General features: G+C 41.9%; 1 protein-coding gene and 1 pseudogene across 1 annotated transcript in view; one reads left to right on the top strand and one right to left on the bottom strand.

Annotated features, from left to right (window-relative positions):
- The window catches only part of PPEF2 (protein phosphatase with EF-hand domain 2), a 207,418-nt gene that overhangs the window by 49,200 nt on the left and 136,852 nt on the right, over positions 1–21,366 (bottom strand). The window lies entirely within an intron of this gene.
- LOC134940089 (5S ribosomal RNA) lies at positions 8,739–8,856 on the top strand (annotated as a pseudogene).

Genomic DNA, 21,366 nt, shown 5'->3' with positions numbered 1-21,366 from the left:
GATTTATTCTTACTCAAAAATACTTTATTTTTGATGGCAGATTTTTCCTACAAATGTCTGGCGTAGCGATGGGATCGAATGTGGCCCCATACTACGCTAATGCGTACATGTTTGATATGGAACGCGACATTTTTTTCTCAAACCCTGTTATCTCCAAGAATATCCTACATTACAGTCGTTATATAGATGATTTGTTGATTATATGGAGTGGCTCCAGATCTGAATTTGATAGTTTTATATCTGCACATAATGAATCCAGTAGTCCAATCAAATTCACCTATTTAGCGCTAATGAATCCAGTATACATTATTTGGATGTACAGATTACGATACAGGGTAATGAACTTGTAACTTCACTCTATCAGAAACCCAGTGATAGGAATTCCATCCTTTATGCTGGGAGTTTCCATCCCAAACCCCTCAAGTATGGTCTCCCTTTCTCTCAGTTCATTTGTGCCTGCCGTATATGTAGCAATCAGGAAACAGCTATAGCTAATATAGACAGGCAAATTATTGATTTTGTACAAAGAGGTTATGAGTTGTGCCAACTTAACAAAGCAAAAGAGAAGGCACTCCGCATTCCTCGTTCAAAATTGCTGCAATCCAACAGGAAGGGACCTACTAATAGTGTCATGCCATGGGTTAATCATTTTAATCCTGCTAGTGGAACCATTAGCCAGATCAGTAAAAAATTGTGGCCCATTGTTCAATCTGATGGAGCATTAAATCTAACACAGACGAGGGTCATGAATTGCTACACTCGTGGCCGCAATATCAGGGACATTGTCATGCGCACTGATGTCACTGATCTACAGCAGCAACCGATGACCAGAGGTTTTCTTAAGCGCAAGAATGGGTGCTACCGCTGTTTGGATTGCACCACCTGTCGCTCCCTTGTTGTGGGCGATAGTTTCTGCCATCCTTACAGCAGTAAGAAGTTCTTTATCAGAAACCGGTTGTCTTGTACTACACGCTACATTGTGTATCTCATTACATGTCCCTGCGGACTTAGCTATGTAGGGAAAACTGAGCGTACCCTCCGAGAACGGATGGCTACCCATAGATATGCAATTCAACAGGCCATTAATACCAACCACAGTGACCAACCAGTGGCCCGTCATTTCATGCAGGCGGGGCACAGCTTGGCCACGCTACGCTACATGATTATTGATCACATACCAGCTGATTTAAGACGGGGCGATCGTGTCTCTAAATTATTGAAATGTGAGGCTCGGTGGATTCACAGTTTACAAACTCTATCTCCCAAGGGCTTGAATGAGTATTCAGGCATATCTGCGTGTATCTGAAGTATTTGCTTGATTCTATTAGATGCTATTATGTGTAAGTCAATTATGATACATTGTTATAGACATTTATAATATTTACATATGATGTTTTTGCTTGTGTCTTTCAGCTGATTTTATCTTGTTTTTAATTATGTTGTTTGGCTCGGGAGCTTAGCAACGGACGGGTGGTGATGACGTCACTCATGTGCGCCGTCCTCCTGCTTCCGGACGCGGTCCCTGCCATGTGGGTGTAACGGGATATAAGGTTAGTTGTATGTTTGTTCTGTTATTGTGCCTGAAGACGATATAATAAATATCGAAACGTTGCAGTAACTCTGCTGTCCTTTGCCTGTATTTATGACCGTGTGCTGCGGGCCACTCATCTGTGTATATATATACATATATATATATATACACACACACACACATATATATATATACACACACACACACACACACTCACACACACACACACACACACACACACACACACACACACAGCGGGTTGCAAAGATACAGACCGATAACTATTGAACCAGCTGACCAGAGTGTTAGCACTTTTGATATTATTGAAATGGTGTCTCTTCATATGTCCTAAGTAAATAAGCCTCTGACGTGTGTCATCAAAGAAAACCATATTCTGATGATTATGCTTGCTGAAGATATTTCTGATCATCTGTAACCAGTTTTCTATTGCCAAGACACTTGCAAACTGTAAGGAGACTGGATCTACCAAAATTTGGGAGGCTAAGGAAGACTTTGCCATATCAAGATAACTGTTTAGGCTAATGCACCGCAAACGCCATCAGTCGAAGTCTCTGGATTTGCTTTCTAAATGGTCAGCAAAAGCTAAGTTAGAGGTTTTAAGCATGTTAGTATAAACTGTGCATCAAAGATATCAGAAGGTTGGTCTCAAAGGACAGATGTCGAGGAGAAGTCCGCAGCTGACAGAGTTTCAAAGCAGGTGCTGACTGGCTTTGGTGTATTGCATTGATCTTGAACCATTGAACAATGGCAAAAAATTATTTTTAGTCATGAAAGGCACGTCTGCCATTATGGCAATCAAGCCAATAAGTACAACGATTTCTGGGCAAAAATTTGTCCCAAGTTTCTAAGCAGGACTGTGAAGCATCCAGTAAAATATATTCTGCAAAATATATAATAACACTTGAGACAAAAATGCTACCTTCTGCAAAAAAAGTGTTACCGGATGAAGAGTTTGCTTTTCAAGATGACAATGCACCATGCCATAAAGCAAAAGTTGTGAAGAATTGGTTCATATCATTTAACATCAAGTTGCTGAATGAGCCTGGACAGTCCTTTAACCACTTGCCTGGCATGGTCACATCAGATGCGACTATGCCTGCAAGTACTTTATCTGACCTGGTTGCACAGGATGCGACCAGTCAGATAGAGAATGTTAGCACTGGCAGGGAAGAGAAATTTCCCTCGCTGCTGCTATTAGACGGACTGGAAGGTCCCTCTGCCTCTCTGCACTCTCCCCTACTGATTTCCGTGTTGCCGATCACTGCTGATCGATCAGCACAGCAGGATCCCCCCCTCCAGCGGCTGCAGACAATAGCTGCTGCTGGGGAGTGTAAATCAACCCTCCCAAGCCACCCCCAGACTTCCCCTGTATACCTGGAGGCTGTCCCTGCTTTCAAAATGAAAGCAGCAATGGTCGCAATGTTTCCGATGGTCGCGATGTTCCCGATCGATTTTTCGATGACCGCATACAAATATTTTAAAAAAAAAATCACTCAATTTTTTTTTTTTTTTTTAACTAAAATCATTTTGGATAGGGTTAAATTCATGTTCTTCACCTAATTCACTCATAAACCCCACCCCCACCCGACAATTTCAGAGTTTTTTTTGGGGGAAATCGTCAAAAATTATCACTAAACACTGTTGATATATTGCTTCACCCATCTAACATACTGTATATGTTGCAAAAAATAATAATTCTGTACTGACCAAAACAGGTGTTTCTGAGAATATATGTTTCATTGAAATCTAATCCATGGGTTTGTTTATATTACTCTCACTTTTAGGTAAAAATACCAATTAGTCATATAAAAATAAGAAAGTCACCCAAGAAAATCCAAAACAGATCCCCTAAAAAATTAAATATAACATGTCCACATAGCTCTATGCAAACTGCCTAGAATTGCTGTCTAAAGTACAAAAAAAGCATGTTGTGCCAGTGATGCAAGACTATGTATGTATATATATATATATATATATATATATGTGTATATATATATATATATATATATAAATAAAATCATATACTGTATGTGGGTGGGTGGATAAGATAAGGTAGGACATACAGTAACTTTTAAAAGTAAAGGTGATGTAGGCGTTCTTGTGGGGCCCTTAGGGCTACTGCGGTGTGAAATCCCTGCTTTAGTCCAATTTAGGAACTCACTTGGGCTGTTCGAATTTCCTTGACTCTTGTAACCTCATGAATTTGTTTCACTAGATTTGTTTCCACTAAAAATAATTTTTGATCTGGATTCTAATTTTCAAAGCCCTAATGAGAAATCATGATTTAATTTTTAGTGATCTATGGTTTATTTGAAATAACCATGACCATAAGAAAAAAACAAATCTCTCCAAGTGGTAGGGAAAAGGGAAAACCAGGGTGCATTGGCCTCCAAAAGATCTATAGCTAAGGCAATCAGCAGGGCCATAAGCTAGGTGTGGGCGGATGGTGCTTAGCACTCAGCGCAATTGCCCTGTGGGCGCACCAACCGCATCCACCTGCCTGTATGTATGCGCCACTGCCTGCTGTAATGTGTAATATTAGTGGTGCGCCCGGCTCCTTCTCTGCCGGATGCACCACTGTTAATATACATTGCAGAGGGCAGTGCTGAGCAGTCTCTCGCCCCTTGTGCTTCCCCCCTGCAGTGCGGTGCCCCGTCAGTGAGATCAGCGTGGTATAGAGGGGAGGTTGGGGGTGCAGATACGACACTCTGTATAACAGCCTTTTTCAACAGTTGTGATGCCGCCGCCTGCCAGAGATGCCCGTCAGAGAGACCCGCGCCTGCCCGCCAGAGACACCCGCCAGCCACATATGCATGCCTGGCTGCCAGCTCAGGAAGTGTAGCACTGCCGCGATAGCTGTCCCGTGACCTATAGTGACTCATAGGTCACGTACCGCACGTCGCCTTCCTCACTTCCCACTGCTGTTGCTCCACATTGCCTGGTTCCAGTACTCCTCAGTCCTCCCTTCTCCCCAGTACCCACTGAGAGAGAACAATGTGTTATTACTTTGGGGGTTCTGGTGTGAAGAATTACTATGGGGGGGTCTGCTGTGTGGAATTACTATGGGAGGGTCTGCTGTGTGGAAATACTATGGGGGTCTGGTGTGCGGAATTACTATGGGGGGGGGTCTGGTGTGTGGAATTACTATGGGGGGGTCTAGTGTGTGGAATTATTATGGGGGTCTGGTGTGTGGAATGGCTATGGGGGGGTCTGGTGTGTGGAATTACTATGGGGGCGTCTGGTGTGTGGAATTACTATGGAGGGGTCTGCTATGTGGAATTACTATGGAGGGTGTTTGCTGTGTGGAATTAGTATGGGGAGGTCTGGTGTGTGGAATTACTATGGGGGGGTCTGGTGTGTGGAATTACTATGGGGGGGGGTCTGGTGTGTGGAATTACTATGGGGGGTCTGGTGTGTGGAATTACTATGGGGGGTCTGGTGTGTGGAATTACTATGGGGGTATGCTGTGTGGGATTACTATGGGGGGTCTGTTGTGTGGGTTTACTATGGAGTGGGTCTGCTGTGTGGGATTACTATGGAGTGGGTCTGCTGTGTGGAATTACTATGGGGGGTCTGGTGTGTGGAATTACTATGGGGGGGGTCTGTTCTGTGGAATTACTATGGGGGGCTGTTGTGTGGAATTACTATGGAGGAGGTCTGCTGTGGGGAATTACTATGGGGGGGTCTGGTGTGGGGAATTACTATGGGGGGGTCTGGTGTGTGGAATAACTATGGGGGGTCTGGTGTGTGAAATTACTATGGGGGGTCTGGTGTGTGGAACTACTATGGAGGGGGTCTGCTGTGTGGAATTACTATGGGGGTCTGGTGTGTGGAATTATTATGGGGGTCTGGTGTGTGGAATTACTATGGGGCGTCTGGTTTGTGGAATTACTATGGGGCATCTGGTGTGTGGAATTACTATGGGGGGGTCTGGTGTGTGAAATTACGATGGGGGTCTGGTGTGTGTAATTATGATGGGGACATGTGTGTATAATTAAAATGAGGGGACTGGTGTGTGGAATTACAATGAGGGCATGTGTGTGGCATTACTATGGGGGGGCTGGTGTGTGGAATTACAGTGGGGGCATGTGTGTATAATTACTATGGAGAGCAGGTGAGTGGCATTACTGGGGGAGGGGGTATGAGTGGAATTACAATGGGGGCAGGTGTGTGGCATTATTATAAATCTGTTTTATTACAGTGGGGCCAATGTGTTTTCGATATTTGTTATAATATATATGATATTTGATATAAACAACTGATGGTGTGCTTTGGCAATTTTAAAATCAACTTTAGTGTGCCACAAGTTTAAAAAGTTTGAAAATCACTGCTGTATGGCCTCAGGCTCAGCTGCTGTCATGACGGAAGAGGCACAGCCTGAATTAACGCCGCCTTCCAGAGATGGATCGGGGAGGAGTCCCACCCACCTTCCTCTTCCCTCTGCAGCCCAGGACCTACAGCACTCCACGGTGAGCTCCATGTGGCTGCCCAGTATGCAAGAAGGGGAGACACTAAGACACGGATCCCAGAAACTGCAGCCTGGTGAGCTGCTGTTATTTAAGTGTCCACTTCGGCTCCTGCTACTTCCTCCCCTGCGTTCAGTCATTTGCCTGCAGGAAAGGACTGGACACACAGAACAACAGGTACCGCTGCATTTGTGTTTGTCTTCCCCATCTCTCTTTATCCTCTGCCCCCATCCCACCCCTCTCTCTCTACCTGCCATCTTTCTCTCTCTCTCCCTCCCTTGTGACTCTACCTTCCGTAATGAGTAAAAGGGAGCTCTACCTGCCGTACTGTGTAAAAGGGGACTCTACCTGCCATACTGTGTAAAAGGGGACTCTACCTGCTGTACTGTGTAAAAGGGGACTGTACCTGAAGTACTGTGTAAAAGGGGACTGTACCTGCCGTACTGTGTAAAAGGGGACTGTACCTGCCGTACTGTGTAAAAGGGAGCTCTGCCTGCTGTAATGTATAAAAGGGCACTGTACCTGCCGTACTGTGTAAAAGGGGACTGTACCTGTTGTATTGTGTAAAAGGGGACTCTACCTGACGTAATGTGTAAAAGGTATTCTACCTGGTGTAATGTGTGTAAGTGGCGCTACTGTGTGGTGTCATTTGAATAATGGAGACTACTGTGCAGCATAATATGAATTGGTGTTATTGTGCGGCCACGCCCCTTCCCCATGAAGCCACACCCCTATATATTTTACGCGTGCTTACAGCACGCACTGTCCTTTTTATATACGGGGGGGGGGGGGCGCCGATGCTGTTTCTTGCACACAGCGCTAAAATGTCTATTTACAGCACTGGCAATCAGACTAGTAAAAAGTCTTCTGTAGCATCAATTTAGTCTCAGACCCTTATATCCCTCACTTCTGCATGACTCCTGACAGCTCTTTATCACTGATAGGAGGACACGTGGAAATACTTTTATATCCGATTACTAATTGACTGTATATACTGTGATGCTAGTGTATTAGAATGCTTAATATTTGTAGACACTCCCTTACTAATCTGTGTAAGCCTGAATCTTCAGTGATGGTCCCTAGGACCAGGGGGATGCTGGGAAGTGGGTGGTCCAATGTGCAGTGTGTCTGGAGTTGGTGATGGAATAAACAGCACAGCAGTGAACTCACATGTCTCTGTGTCCTGATGACTGGATTTACAAACATATGAACAAAACATGGTGTCAGAAGAAGTTTAACTTGGACTGCTAGTGCTCTCAGAGTGTGAAAGAATCCTGCAGCAGTCTGTGAGGCTGTGATAGTGTCTGCAAAGCCTGCCGTGTGCTCCTCTCTTCAAACAGTGAGTAACCATGGATAAACTGGCTCCTCCAACCAGCATGCTGATGTCTGGTAACTTGTCTGAAAACTGGAAAAGAATTAAGCAAAGGTTTAATATACTGTATATTTTGCTGCATGTGGAGCTGATACAGAGGCTGACAAAACAAAGGCATCCATTTTCCTCCATGTGATAGGAGAGGATGTGCTGGACATTTATAATAGTTTTCAGTTTGATGAGGGGCAGAATATGGTGCTATCTTCTATAATGCAAAAGTTTAAAGATTACTTTGTGCCAAGTTAAAATGTGACATATGAAAGATATAAGTTTTTCACATGTGATCAGAAGTCTGTAGATGGATTTGATCAGTATGTTACAGAGCTGCAATCACTCAGTAAAACCTGTGAGTTTGGTGATTTAAAGGACTCACTGATTAGAGATCGTATTGTCTGTGGAATACCTGATAATGGACTCAGAGAGAGATTGCTGAGAGAGCAAGACCTAACATTAGAAAAGGCAGTGACTATGTGCAGATCTGCAGAAATAACTAGATTTCAAGCCAAAACGTTACACAAGGAAGTTGATGCTGCTGTCCATGTAGTGCAGAACACAGAGCCAAGCAAACCTCCATTCTTAAGAATGAAGCAGTCTAAGCCACAGTCTAATAAGGAAATGTGTAGTAGATGTGGAAATGCTCACAATCCTAGGAGATCCCAGAAGTGAACAAGCCCAACGAGCGAAACGCGTTTTCCACGGACCTTACAATGGGATCTTTCCATGGAGGACTGCTGGCTACCATCGGTTCCCTGATTTTGACACTATGAGTATCATTTCTTTATTCAAGTTTTGAACCTTCACTGTGACATGTGCCTATTGCATTGGATACACCAGTGATCACTGCATTTGGGATTCCTTATGCATATTACAATTTATTAATCCTAATGATTGCAGGTCAACCTGCTCTTTGCACATTTTCATTATAATTACCTACGCAGTGTGTTACACTCCATAGGTTTGGTTCATCCTTTTTCTAAAATAGTGATTCTCTGCTATTGTACTCATAGGTGCCTATGCACAAAAAGAATGTATATGTGATTTGTATTTGGACTCACAAAGTTACCTAACGCTTCACATGTGTTACCTAATTTCGTTATTCCTCCTTGAGACAATTAATTAATCCTAATTAGTGTAATCAGACTGGAATACTTCTTTTCTCTCTTTTTCATTGCTTACTTATTTTCAGTGGACTCTCATCCACGATCCAGGGTGCACTACGTCACTGAGTGGCAATTGTTGCACCCTGCCTAACGTGGAAAGCAGATCCACATACTAAATAGACTTTATCTTTACAAATCTCACTATTCTACTATTCCTACATAGGTGCACTCTCATTGGTAGATAGCCTCTCTACTATCATACCACGCTGCTAATGCCCGATCTCGTCCGATCTTGGAAGCCAAACAGCATCGGGCCGGGTCAGTACCTGAGAGGAGACTCCCTGGGAATACCCGGTGTTGTAGAGTATGGTACTATTCCCCTTCTTTTGAAGGGTGGACACCAACAGCAGTATCACCACTATTTATTCCCCCCTTCTTTTTCTCTTTCTTTTTCTCTAATCTTTTCGGTATTCTCATTAGCGCTCAGGTATGCCAATTTACATTTCTAACTTGTGCCATATGAGTAACGGGTAATTAGCAATTTGTCCAGTATTGACCCCATTTAAGTGGTCCTTCAAAGACACAATAACTGACCTCCCTGGTTGGTCTCATCAATACAGAACATCTGTACTGGTCAGGAGAAACGGGTGTCAGACTATCAGGTGTCTGCAGCCTTTCTAATCCTTCTCATGTGATTAACAGACCAGAACATTTTAAACATTTTCTCACACTTTTCTTACTTTTTATATTTTTCTTCGAATCTCAGAGGGGTAACTTTTTAATTTTTTGATTTATAAATATATGTTTTAACTATCCTTTGATTCATATTTGAAGACTTCTTCTTCTTTTCATAAGAGTGCGCCCACACAAGAGCTTTCTCTCTCTCCAGTTGTCAGTATAAGCCACAGTCTAATAAGGAAATGTGTAGTAGATGTGGAAATGCTCACAATCCTAAAATGTGCCCTGCTTATGGTAAAACCTGCATGAAATGTGGTAGACTTAATCACTTTGCCAAATGCTGTAAAATGAAAAGGGAAATAACCACAGTGCATGCTGTTAAACAAACAGAGGAGTTCTTTGTGGATTGCATTGAACTTTGCAGTGCAGATAAGAAAGAATGGATTGTCCCTTTAACTGTGAACAAGATTGTCATTCCCTTTAAGCTTGATACTGGCGCGCAGGTGAATTTAATATAGTTTCAAGACTATAAGACTTTTAGAGTAAAACCTAAAATTCATCCAGCCAAAGTGAAAGTTACAGGGCACACTGGGGAGTAAATTCCTGTGAAAGGTACATGCTTAGTGACACTTAAATATAAGGGACAACAGTTTAAAACATCTCTACTGATTGTGGATAGAAATGTGCAACCAATTCTAGGATTAAGTTCCTGTGAGAAACTAACCTTGCTAAAGAAAATTTTTATGGTGACATCACAAGTAGAAGATGACTGCAAATTGATGTTTACAGAATACAGAGACTTGTTTGAAGGTCTAGGTTGTTTGCCTGGAGGGCATAAAATAAACATAGACAAGCAAGTTTCTTCAGTGATACACCCCTGTAGAAAAGTGCCGTTTGCGCTGAGAGAAAAACTGAAACAAGAGTTAAATTGCATGGAAGCCTTGGGTGTGATACAGAAAGTTGATGAGCCTACTGAATGAGTAAGCTCCTTAGTAATTGTTGAAAAGAAAAATGGACAACTTAGAATATGTCTAGACCCCAGAGATTTAAACAAAGCTATTAAACGAGAACATTTCAAACTACCAACCAGAGATGAAATCATGTCGCAATTTGCGGGAGCAAAATGGTTCAGTAAATTGGACGCATCTTCAGGATTCTGGCAAATGAAGCTAGATGAGGCCAGCTCAAAGCTTTGTACATTTAATACACCAGAAGGTCGATACAGATTTCTTCGACTACCATATGGAATATTGTCTGCTCCAGAAGTATATCACAAAAAGATACACATGATTTTTGAACATATTCCAGGTGTTGAAACAATGATGGATGACATTATTGTCTGGGGATCTACAAAGGAAGAACATGATTCTAGATTGAGACAAGTCATGGAACTTGTCAAGAAAGTGAATCTAAAGCTAAACAAGGACAAATGTGAATTTGGCGTGAATACACTTACCTTTATGGGTGACGTGGTCTCGGATCAAGGTGTAAAACCAGACCCAAGGAAAATATCAGCCATAGTGAACATGGAACATCCTAACAACAAAGACGACGTCAGAAGATTCCTAGGAATGATTACTTACTTAGGAAAGTTTTTTTCTCAACTCTCTGAATGAACAGCCTCTCTTAGATGGTTGTTGGACAAAGATAACGAGTGGATGTGGTCACATGAATAAGAAGAAAGTTGGCAAAACTTGAAACAGATCATTACAGAGCAACCAGTGTTAAAATTCTTTGATCCTGCGAAAAGAATAAGAATTTCAGCAGATGCTTCGCAATTTGGCCTAGGCTCAGTGCTGTTACAAGAACATGAGGATACATGGCAACCAGTAATCTATGCATCAAGAGCACTGACAAGTGCTGAAACAAGGTATGCTCCGATAGAAAAAGAACTTCTAGCAATCACATATGCATGTGAGCGATTTCATCAGTTTGTGTATGGTCAAACATTTACAGTGGAAACTGACCACAAGCCATTGATAGCTATCATGACTAAATCATTACATGACTGTCCCATGAGAATTCAATGAATGCTTATCAGACTACAGAAATTTGATGTACACTTGCTGTACTGTCCCAGCAAATACATGTACATTGCTGATACACTTTCTCGTGCTGTGGACAAAAGTGAAGGTTCCAAAAGTCTGATGGATGAAGAGACAGAAGCCTATGTTAATTTGATCGTAGCTTTTCTACCAGTGTCTTTTGCAAGACAAGAACAGATTAGGAAAGAAACAGACAGATGACACAATGAAAGTGTTGAAAGATATCATTCTGAAAGGTTGGCCAGCAGAAAAACATGCGTGCCCGCTGTCTATCCATGATTATTGGATGTACCGCAGTGACCTTACAGTTGTTGATGGTATTATTTACAAAGGCAATAGGTTTGTCATACCTGCACGACTAAGAAAAACTATGCTGTGTAAGATACATGAAGGCCACTTAGGAGAAGAAAAATGTAAGCAGAGAGCGCGTGAAGTTATGTATTGGCCAAGAATGAACCAAGACATAGCACAGACTACAGCTACATGTGAATTATGTCTTACGTATAGACCGAAACAACAAGTCGAGCCACTGAGTCCTCACGCAGTGCCAGAGAGACCGTACCAGAAAGTTGCCGCAGATTTGTTTGATTGTAATGGGAAAACGTACATTGTCGTGACTGATTATTACTCGAACTACCCTGAGGTGAACACACTACATACAACTAGTAGTATAGCCGTAATCAATTGCATGAAGTCAATCTTTGCAAGGCATGGTGTTCCTATGGAAGTGTTCACTGACAATGGTCCTCAGTTTTCCAGTGCTGAATTTAGACAATTTGTTGATGAGTGGGAATTTGTCCATACTACGTCAAGTCCCCACTATCCACGCTCAAATGGGTTGGTGGAAAGTTCAGTAAAAACTGTAAAGAGTCTCATGAAAAAAGCTCAAGAAGGTAAAGAAGATTTCTACAAAAGTCTTTTAATCTACCGCAGTACACCTTTACAGAATGGACTTTCTCCTGCACAAACGTTGATGGGAAGGAGGATTAGAGCAAATCTCCCGATACATGATGAACTGCTTAATACACATAACTCAGCGTTGGTCAGACTGAGTAAGGAACGTCAACAGGCGAAACAGAAACTGTTCCATGACAGACGAACAAAAAGCTTATCTGATCTAAAATCGGGTGACCAAGTCCGTCTCAGAGATCACGAGAAAGTTATTTGGGTGCAGAAAGGTATTGTGCAAGCACAAGTAGCACCAAGATCTTATACTATACGTACAGAGCGTGGAACGGAAGTAAGAAGAAATCGGGTGGATTTAAGATCTCAACCTAACCATAATGAAGACAACATGACTGAAGAATACCCTTCATCTGACATGTATGATGATCCTGATAATGGTGAACCAACCACGATTCTAGAAAGGTCCAACATGGTCGATGAAACACAGACTGTGTATGAAAGACCCAAAAGGGAAATACGCAGACCTGAGAGACTCATTGAAACGTGTTAGATGATGTTCTTAATATGACATTGTTAATTGTTGCATTGAAGCGTATAGGGCTTATCTTTAAAGAAAAGAGGATGTGATGTTAGTGTATTAGAATGCTTAATATTTGTAGACACTCCCTTACTAATCTGTGTAAGCCTGAATCTTCAGTGATGGTCCCTGTGGGTGGTCCAGTGTGCAGTGTGTCTGGAGTTGGCGAAGGAATAAACAGCACAGCAGTGAACTCACATGTTTCTGTGTCCTGATGGCTGGATTTACAAACATATGAACAAAACATATACAAGTTATGGTAGGATTAATGGCCATATTCTGGAACAGGAAATACAGTAGTACATCTTTTTCTCAGACCTTTCTTGTGTCACAAATACATTATCAATGTATGAGAGAGTAAATGCAGTTAAGGTATTGCTTTAGTAAGCTTGCATACCTAGGGGTCTATTCAATTCATGTCAGAATTTCCGACAAGTCGGAAAAACAACACTTTTCGACTTTTTTATGTCGACTCTGGATTCGACCTATTCAATTCCAGTGCCGTTTTTCCGACTTGTGGGAAAACACGTGGATCAGCGGATTAGCCACGGATCCATGTAATTGTTGAATTTGCAGGCGTTTCTGACAATTTTATTTGCCCGTTTTTGACAATGCCAATTCGACTTTAAAAAAAAGTTGAATCGCACTGTCGAAAACGGACTAAAAACCTGTCAGAAACACTCGCAATTGAATAGGGGGGGTCGGATTAGAGCCATATTTCCGACTTGTCAGAAATTCCGACTAATTGTATAGACCCAATAGTGTATATGCAGAGGATGAGCCCCTACTTGTACTGCGCAGTGAACGGGTTAATAATGGCTGCCTTTGCAGACAGCCCCAAATACTCGGCACCTAAAATTTAACTCTGATTCGGAGCTGAGCTAGTACATGCCACCTACCCAACTTTAACACTATCAGCAATTTTTTTAATTTGTTCCTCCTAGTGCAACATGATTTTGCCACTTTCTAAGTAGATTTACCCCAACTCTAAAGCTGGCCATACACTGAAAGTTAACACAGCCAATCTGGATGCCTTTTCTACCAATCTGAGCTATAACTCGCAAGACACAAACAAAAAAATTTTCCAATGGTCTGGGGATGTTTTCCCCGATTTGTTTTTATTTTACCAGTTTGCTCTCTGAATGCACGGAAATAACGTTTTCTCACAAAAATACTTGGTAGCCAGGTACTATAAATTTGTTTAAATCATGATGATACATCGCTCTTCTATATCGTTGAGTCACTTCAACATCATTTTAATTACTTATACTGTCATGCGATTTGTCTTATCTGGAAAAAACTCTCTCTCCGACAAGGAAAAGGAGAGCTATGGTAGACTTACCTTTGCTAACTCTCTTTTTTCGAACTCCATTGGGTTCACAGGGAAGACAGTGGGGTGTAGCAGGTGGTGAAGACTGGGCACCAAACAGTTAAAGCTTTGGATATCCTAGGATGCTCTGGTCCTTCCCCCAATATCCCACCCACAGTTCACACTCTTCAGTTTTATCAACAAGCCCAAGGCAAGAGCAGGATAGGAGAGAAGGAAGATTTAGTACACACAAGAACATACTTTCACAGACAAGAGAAGGGAACCGGTGACCAAGAAAAGAAACCCATAGAAGTCAGGTGGTCAGGGTGGGTGCCCTGTGGACCCTATGAACTTCGAAGAAAGAGTTAACAAAGGTAAGTCTACCATAACCCTCCTTTTCTTCTTCAGGGTCCACAGGGAAAACAATGGGGTTGTCCCAAAGCAGTTGTTTAAGGAAGGGGACGCTCCCGAGCTGAGAGGAGAATCCAGCATCCAAATGAAGCATCCTGAGAAGCAAATGTTTCAAAGGCAAAGAACCTGAAAAAGGTGTGGACAGAACACCACGTAACCACCTTGCACAGGTGTTCTGCAGATGCAACACGGTGGGCTGCCCATCAAGGACCCACAGAGCGAGTAGAATGAGCAGGGACTGTATCCAGCAGAGGAAGGTCAGCCTACATGTAAGCCTGTGAGATAGTCATGCAAAGCCATCTGGCCAGAGTTTGTTTGTCAGCAGGCCAGTCCCTCTTCTGGATGGATAGGTATGATCCATGTAGATCCAAAAGGCATGGACTATGTCTAAAGAAACCTCCCCTGCCAAGAGGCTCAGGGATTGGAAAGCCAGTACCACAATTTCTTTGTTAAGGTGGAAACGGGACACCACCTTGGGAAGGTAGCCAGGACAAGTTTGAAGAACAGCGCTGTCTCCATGAAAAATCAGAAGAGGAGAGTGCACCTAATCTGACACACTTCGTACAGATGCAACAGCCAATAGGAAAAGAGTCTTTGCTGTTAGCGATTTGAGGTCCACTGATTCCAGAGGTTCAAACAGAGGCTCCTGAAGTGCCTGGAGAACTACTGACAAATCCCATGGAGCCAGCGGAGTTTGAACATGAACGACATCCTGAAGAAAGGTGCGGACACCCAGCAGGGAAGCAATTCTTCACTGGACCCATATGGAGAGAGCAGAAACGTGTACTTTCAGAGAGGCCAGGTGGAATCCGAGATTCAATCCAGCTTGAAGAAAGGCAAAGATCTGAGATACTCGAAAAGCCAGAGGTTCATAGCATCTTGCAGCACTACTGCAAGTAGGTATGCCACACATGGTAATTAATACGGGTGGAGGCTGGCTTCCATTCTCTGAGCATGGTTTGGGACCACAGAGCGAGCAAAACCTTTGGACCTCAGGAGGGATGACTCAAGAGCCACTCCATCAAAGACAGATGGGCTAGGTCTATGTGTAGACAGGAACCCTGAGACAACAGGTCTGGTCGTAGAGGAAGTGGAAAAGGAGCATCTATGGGGAGTTACTGGAGATTGGAGAACCAATGGCGCCTGAGCCAGGCTGGAGCTACCAACAGGATGATGGCTCTTTCTTGCTTGAATTTCTGAAGGACCAGAGGAAGAAGGGATACTGGAGGGAAGAGATATGCCAGACGGAAGGTCCACTCACTGTCAGGGCATCCATGAAGGCTACTTCGGGATCTCTTGTTCGGGGCCCATACACAGGAACCTTGTAGTTGTGTCAGGAGGCCATGAGGTCCACGCTCGACAGGCCCCACTTATCCACTGGAAGACCTTTGGGTGTAGAGCTCACTCACCAGCATATACATTGTATTCTGACCCCCTGATGATGCAACTGTGCAACCAATTTTGGTAAAGGCCCTGGGAGCTGTAGAAAGACCAAAGGGCAGTGCCCAAAATTGGTAATGTTGCTGAAGGATAGCAAACTGTAGGAACCGCTGATGAGAGGGTGCTACAGGTATATGCAGATAGGCATCTTGAATGTACAGGGACACCATAAAGTCCCCAGGCTTGAACTAGGACAATAGAGTGGACTGTTTCCATACGAAACCTGGTTACCTTGATAAACCTGTTGAGGGATTTGAGATCGAGGATAGGCCAGTGAAACCAATTGGGTTTCTGAACCAGGAACAGGGTAAAAACCTGTCCTGTGTTGTGGCCAAGGGACTGGAACTACTACTCCTGATTGCAGTAAGGACTGAATGATTTTCTGGAGGGCCAAGGCCTTGCACAGGCCCAATAGTGTGCCTTTGCAAAAGAATTGTTGAGGGGGGCATCACTGGAATTAGATTGCATACCTGTGAGAGACTACTTCTTGCACCCAGGTGTTTGTGGTGGTCTGATGCCAGGAGTGTGCAAATTGAAGAAGTCAGGGACTCCCACACTGGGATCCCCCATTAGGAGGCCCACCCTGTCAGGCTGAGGGCTTGTCTTTAGACTTGGTAGTTGGATGTCTGGCAGCCCAGAACTGCTTAGTTCTGGGCTTGGTGGTTTTCGTAGAAGCCAACTGCCCAGGGAAGGTCTGTCCTTCAGCTTTGCCATGGGCACGAAAGGTAGATGTCAGAGACCGCAGAGCAGATGCTGAGGGCAGGAAAGCACTTTTAGCGGCTTCCAGAGTAGTCACGATTGTGTCAAATTCTGCGCCAAATAGGATATCCCCAGTGTAAGGCAGCATTCCCAGGGCCTTATTGGAATCAGAGTCCGCTTTCCATAAGCGTAGCCAGAGGACACAGTGACAAAATGGGAGCGCTGCTGGTATCACTTAGAGACAGACCTTAATAATTAATTAATAATAAATACTCATTACCGGTGTAGATAAAATAATAATCTTTAATTTACCACATGTAATAAAAACAAAACAATATGTTAAAATACTAATGAGGTATTGCTGAGATGGAATAACAGAAAAGGGAATGTTTTATCTAATTCCCCTTTAACAAAAAAATCCTTTCAAGCTCCAATATTGATATTGCACATAGTCCCTATTAATTATCAAAATCTCCTGGAATAGTCCAGATATCAGTTTGTGCTAGCCAGAAAAAAATACTGTATCATTTTTGCGCATAGAATTGTGATTTGTAAGTATGTAGCACTTTTCAAATAAAGTTCACCCACACATGCGACAGTGTAACAAATGAAAACAGCTGATTGCAATGTCCTTTTGTAAATGTTAGGAACAAAGGATTCCTTATCACACAGACTTTCTGTAGGTAGTTTACCTGGGTCCCACTCACTGATCTGCACTGATGCTAAGCCTCTTGAATAACTCCTGCTGGACCCGCCAGCGTTTTACAACATGGGAGGAGGATTAAAGTCCGTGCTTTTTCCGTGGTCCCGTTTTCTTCACTGACGTCAGTACTGTGTTTGGAATGGTGTGCACAGCGGCACTCCGTTGAGCTCTCGTGTTACGCGTTTCTCCGCCTATTTCCTTGGCGGCTTCCTCAGACATCTTCAGGGCGGTCAGTGATGTGCTTTTATAGCAGCCGCAGTCCAGTATTTCCAGCACCGCCCTTCCATAATTACACCCACATGTTGCGGTTCAAGCCTCATTTGCCATCATTTATCTATTTTGACCCTACACAGATTACGGTGGCCATCTTTCTGGTTGTTTTACTGAGCCTCTTTTATAATACGGATGGATATATTCATAACCATCCTCTTCCATCTATATTCCATCATATATTCCATGTCTCACATTTATGATTATAAAATCAATCATATATTTTTATAACCTCTATACCATAAACTAATACAGGAGATCAAATCTACACCGCTAATATAGCATTAAATTTTATAAAAACATATATAGTCCAGACATAAATAAAATTAAATATATATCTATACATAAATTAATTACATGATTTTCCGCCATAGTTTGTAGATTTAAACTACTATTCTTATATTACATTTTCCACCAGTTCATACTCTGTTTAGCCAATAATATACCTATGATCGATAATATAAACACACATAAAATGTTCATAAAAAATGCACATAAAAAAATGCACAAAAACAATATCACTAAGAATACACATTGAATACAAAATAATTCTTATTCCTAAATTATTGACTCCTCGATTCCGTACGTGAGTCAGTCTTCACAAAATCTAAAGGATTTATTGATCTTGTACCGGAGCGGATCCTTTAAACATAATGATAATGCAATCTAATTTACACCTCCTCCCATATAGATATCTATAGATGTCAATATACTTCTATCAAAACATATAGAAATACAAATAATGTGTACCCTATAGGGAGAGATAAATATCTAAAATAGATATGTACTTAAGAATGCTACTCTGGGTAATTCCTTCGAAACTTTATTGTCACCCATTCTAACGCTATCACTAATGAATTGATGAGTATGTGGCCTACAATCCCATGTTACCTAACCTGAATGGCTAACTCCCCCAAAACTTACTTACTGTGTTGACCTTAACTACCTATTCCTACCAACCCTAAGGTAATAAATACCTACAGTTGATTCAGCTCAATAGTGTCATTCAATCCAAAAGGGGTCATTATCCTAAGGCAGAAAATCCAATAAGCTTCCCGCTTACACAGTTTATTAAAGCGATCCCCGCCTCTAGATGTTACTCCCACTTGTTCTATAGCTCTGATATTGATGTTTGTCATATTCCCATCCTTACACTCTGTGATATGTCTATATAAAGTGTTGGTCATTAGTTTCTTTTCAATATTTCTTTTATGCTCCATAAATCTACAGTTGAGGGTACGGATTGTCCTCCCTACATATTGTATACCACATCCACAGTGTAACAGATACACTATGAATGTGGATCTACAGTTGATGAACTGTTGTATATTGTATTCTTCCTTCGTTACAAATTATATAAAGAGAGTACTTTTCTTTGCCGAATATTTACATGTGTTGCAAGACATTCGCCCACATTTGTGGAAACCCTTAGGTTTCTGGGGCAGCAATGTCTTGCACTCTTGATTATTATTTCTTTTAAACGTACTGGAAGTTAGTTTCAGTTTTAAATGTTCCGATTTTCTAAATATCACATTACTGGACAATTTAATTGTACTATTCAGTACATCGTCTAACTGTAATAAAGGAAAATTATTTTTAATGATTTTTTTGATGTACCTATGGCCTGTATTATATCTTGTTATAAACAATGTAGTTCTATCTATACTTCCAGTTCGTACTGCTTGTTGTGTTCTCTGTTGTTTACCTGTTCCCTCTAGAATATCATCCCTCTGTATACTAATTATCTCTGTCAGGGCTTTTTGTAAAACCTGGTTTGCATAACCCTGTTCCACAAATGCCTGATATAGATCTTCAGACTCTTTGGAAAATGACTCATTCGAAGAGCAATTCCGTTTGATCCGAAGGAACTGGCCTTTAGGTATGTTATCCCTCCACGACTTAAGATGACAGCTTCTATAGTTCAAAAACCGATTCTGGTCTACTTTCTTTATGAAGGTTTCCGTCTTGATGGTCTCGTTGGCCTTGGCAGTGAGTGCAATATCGAGGAAAGTGGTCTCACAATCACTAATGGTACTAGTGATTTTAATCCCAAACTCATTCCTGTTTAGCTCATCAACAAAAGATTGTGCTGAATAAAGGTCCCCTTCCCAAATGAAAAATAAATCGTCGATATATCTACCATAGAGGACCAGGTGCGCGCCGAGCCCGCCACCCCAAATGTGCCGCTCCTCAAAACGGCCCATGAAGAGATTGGCGTAGCTCGGCGTGAACCTGGTCCCCATGGCAGTATCTCTGGTTTGCAGGTAAAATTGGGTGTCAAATGAAAAATAATTATGATGTAAAATTAATCTAATCGACTGAATAATGAATTCTTTCATCCCTTCGGTCAAAGTCGGGTCTTCCTTCAAATAATGACCCACTGATTTGATCCCTATTTCGTGATCTATATTCGAGTACAAAACCTCGACATCACACGTTATGAATTTATATTCCCGTTTCCATTTAACGGTTTTCACCAAATTTAAAAAATAAGTGGTATCTTTTATGTATGATTGCAGATTTTTTACATACTTCTGCAGATAGCTGTCCACAAAAAATGATAAATTGTTGGTTAGGGAACCCACCCCTGAGATGATGGGTCTCCCAGGGGGGGCTTCCATAGACTTATGAATTTTCGGTAGAAAATAAAAAGTTGGAATAATGGGATACAAATTATATAAAAAACTGTAGGTATCCCTCGATATTGCACCCACTGTCTCCGCCTCTCTCAGCATACAACTAAGTTTTTTTTGGAAGACATTTGTTGGATTACAGAGTAATTTCTTATAGAATCCCTAATTCTCCAACTGTCTATATGATTCTTCCAAGTAATATGTAGTATCCATGATTACAGCTCCTCCCCCTTTATCAGCTTGTTTTATTGTTATGGTCTTATCCTTAAATAGTTCCTTGAGAGCATGTCTTTCACCTTTCCTGAGGTTATCCCTCATTGGTCATGTTCACATTTATTGCACATATCTCTAAAACCTTCTAGGGTAGCTTTGTAAAAGCTCTCAATATAGGGGCCCCTATATTGCAGGGGGTAAAATTCTGATTTAGGTTTGAAGCTCAATCTTTTGGATGTGCTTCCTTCACAGTCATAAACCTTAATTGGAGCTGCTTCTTGCGTGGATTCTAATGCTAACTCTTGAAGCATTTCCACCATGAACTCATCATCTTCATTAAGGATGACAGGGGTCCCTATCTCTCCCCTTGATTTCAGTGTCTTCATGGTGAAATACCGTTTCCTACTTAGGGTCCTAATAAACTTATTTAAATCAACGAACAATTCAAACATGTTAGGTTTTGAATTTGGAGCAAAATTCAGTCCACGTTCTAGTAATTTAATTTCATCCTGAGTGAGGACTTTCTTTGATAAGTTAAAAACACCTTTGTATTTCAATTGTGTTTTCAACTTTTTCCGGGATTTTCCCCTACTCCCTCTCTTTCTCCTGAGCCCTGTTCTCTCTGTCTTTTTGTGGACCAGTTTTTTTCCTCCTGATTTCTGTTTGGACGGTTCTGATGTCTGTAATTTTCATCTAAAAAATCCCTCTCTCTTTGATTGATTTTAGTGGCCTGCCCCTCATCTCTGATATGTAGTTGGTCTCTCTCCCTCCTTTTGGGTGAATAGTAGGGTGATTTTGGAGAATGTACAAAACTTAAAGTTCTGAATCTATTTCTGGTAGAAATTCGTGTCTCCTCTCTTTGGCCATATTGTTGAACTCTGGGTGCCCTGTTCCAATCACATTCCTTCCTATTCTGACAATCAGCCCTAAATGCCCCCTCTTGTGTCCTCCACCTTCTATTTGTTTTCACTCTACTGAGACTACCCTCCTCC

The sequence above is a fragment of the Pseudophryne corroboree genome, chromosome 1 (genome assembly GCF_028390025.1).
Source record: "Pseudophryne corroboree isolate aPseCor3 chromosome 1, aPseCor3.hap2, whole genome shotgun sequence".
NCBI classification, from domain to species: Eukaryota; Metazoa; Chordata; class Amphibia; order Anura; family Myobatrachidae; genus Pseudophryne; species Pseudophryne corroboree.
Note: the sequence above shows the minus strand (reverse complement) of the source record. Positions and strands in the feature narration are given on the sequence as shown.